Raw genomic sequence first — 2,550 nt, 5'->3', positions numbered from 1 at the left:
GTTGTTTCTCTAACTATGTATTATTAAACCCATCACTATGCCTATCTGAGTTCTGTCCATACCCAGTCCTAGAACTCTACTGGATTTCAACCCAGGTAGTATTTTAGGTGGAAGCCTTGACAACAGTCCACTGTAGTTAAATACGAAAAAATGATTATGAGATCATCAGCCCCTCTCCTGTCATTCCTGGAGTCTGACCTCTGTTTGAGAAGGTGCCACCAGTTGCACTTATGTCAGTCAGTGATAGAAGGTACCAAAACTCTTCTCAGTGCCTTGCAATAAGCTCTATCTAGTCCTTAGTGTCTAGTTCATAGAATCATAGAGATGCGAGGCTGGAAGGGATCTCCCATGGTGCCCAACATTTTTCCCCCTTGGGCTAGATGGACAGTGCTCAGTGCCTTGGTGAGCCCTATGGGGGAAGGTGTGGCCTGGTCCCCATCCATAGGTGTGGGGGATGGAACGGGGCATGGCCTGACCCTGATCTGGTGGTATGGGGGAAGGAAAGGGGAGTAGCTCAACCGCAATCCAGCCATGCATGGAGGGCGGGGGGCAGAGAAGGGGCTTGGCCTGGCCCTAGTGTTGCTCTGTAGAGCTTGGGAATTTGGCAGCAGGGAAGGATGGCAGTATTGCCAGTGCTCCCGCACCCCAAGTTATCCAGCCAAAGGGGAGCCCTGTGGGCCAGATACTATGAATCTACAGGCTGGAGGTTGAGTACCCTTGATCTAGTCCAACCCCCAGCCTGAGGCAAAAATCAGCCCTATTGAAACCATCCTGTACAAAGCCAGGCAAAGCTAACCTCAACCCTGACATAAGCACAAGACCCAACACCCTAGCCTGCCACAGGTAAAGCAGGGGTCCCATGGCAGACAAGATCCTCCGATTCTGCAAAGGTTGTTAACAGCTACAGATCCTAGGAAGGGGGCCACATCCCCTGTTACAGAGGAAGGCAAAACTCCTCACAGTCCATACTAATCTAGCCACGGGGTAAAATTTCTTATGCCAAATATGATGATCAGGCTGACCCTGAGCAGCGTGGCAGAAGCCTGCGGCTTTGGTCCCAGCAGGAGCAGTGGCACACCCCCTTCAGAGTCCCCAGCTCTGCCTGCTGCCAACACCCAATGCCTCTGAGGAAGACTTAAAACACCCTGGCCCATGGAGCGAAAAGGAGAGGAGGGGGAGCCATCTTGCAAAGAAGTTTTCCAACTATTTGAGTTGCTCTAATAAAAGATACGGGATTTACCCAAGGAGCCTTGTTTGTCACAGTAGAACATAGGTAGTGCTGGGCTTTAATCATCCCCAGCCAACTGCCCAAACTCCTCTTAAAGCACCTCCAGTTATGGAGAGTCTGCATCTTCCCGGGGCAGCCTGTCCCCCCGCCTCCCTGCTCTAACACTGACGTTTCCCTGCTGTCCAGGCTAAATGGAGTTTGCTGCAACTTCAAGCCGTCGGTGCCGCCAGAGACTTCCTGCAGCTACCCCCATACCCCGACCCCAGGACTTCCTCGGGCTACTCAGGGGGTCCGCAGGAGTCCCCTCAGCCGCCCGGCACTGGGGCAGGGTGGCAGAGCAGCGCAGGTCAGGAGGAAGGCCGGGGAGGACAGGGGGAGCGGGCACGTGCGGGCGCTGGAAGGATTTGCCACGCCCGCCCGCACGGGAGGAGGAGTCACGGCGGTCTACATTTGCATAATGTTTGCAGAAGGACCTCTGGGTAAATGGTTTTCTCTCACAGGCAGCGACTCATAAAAGGGCTCCCAGGGAGTGAGTGCCCGTGCCTACCCGGAGGGAGCTTTAAGTCGTAGTCAGGACTCCTGTCCGGCAGAACTGTAAAGGCCTCATTGGCCGTCTTCCTTACCGTGATCTGTAAGTGAGAAGCAAGAGCGAAGCATATAAGATGGCGGGGTACAGGCAGTTGACGGGCGTTCTGAAGACCTGCTTTCTAGGCCACGTGCTGAGGACACTCGTTCCTCCCGGGCCGCGCGCCCGCCTAGGGGAAAGTCCCCGGACCCCGGGCAGAAAGTGCCGCGCGCTATGGCGCGCTATAACCTGTCCCGCCAGCTCCGCTAACACCGCCAAGACGCCCCCGGGCGGAGCGGGGAGCTGGGATAAGGCGCCCGTCAGTCCCACAGGAACGCAGGTGGTGCCGCCCGGCCGCACCAACACAACGGGGCTCACTCTCAGAACGACCGGCCTTTTGTGCGATTTTCATCTTTTTTTGCCAGTATTTACATGGTATTTCAGGCACTGCTACTACCTCTTCCCGTACCACTTAGTTACAGGTTACCTTTAGTTCCAGCAGGAAGTAGAAGGAGGTGGCATGGCAGTGGCAAATTTGGGGGGGGATGTCATTGGTGGTGCATTACAGTAAGCAGAGAAGAGGGCAGTTAAAATGCACAAGGTGGGAATATCTGAAGACAACAATACAAGGTGACATTCCTGACATAATTGAAATTCTCTTAGGACATTGGAAGGGGAAGGAGGGTGGAACCAGATAGGTTCACAGGAAGTCACTCTTGCACATAGGCGCAGGAAGAAACTTGGCTGTTGGGAAGTT

At 54.4% G+C, this 2,550-nt stretch overlaps 1 non-coding gene across 1 annotated transcript; it reads left to right on the top strand.

Annotated features, from left to right (window-relative positions):
* Positions 1–1,913: 1,913 nt before the first annotated feature.
* LOC149870381 (RNase MRP) lies at positions 1,914–2,183 on the top strand. Its single transcript, XR_016440924.1, has one exon.
* Positions 2,184–2,550: the final 367 nt, after the last annotated feature.

The sequence above is a fragment of the Crocodylus siamensis genome, chromosome 2 (assembly GCF_052110815.1).
Source record: "Crocodylus siamensis isolate JL-2025a chromosome 2, ASM5211081v1, whole genome shotgun sequence".
Lineage (NCBI taxonomy): Eukaryota > Metazoa > Chordata > Crocodylia > Crocodylidae > Crocodylus > Crocodylus siamensis.
The sequence above is the reverse complement of the archived record's forward strand: the minus strand, read 5'-3'. Positions and strand labels throughout refer to the sequence as shown.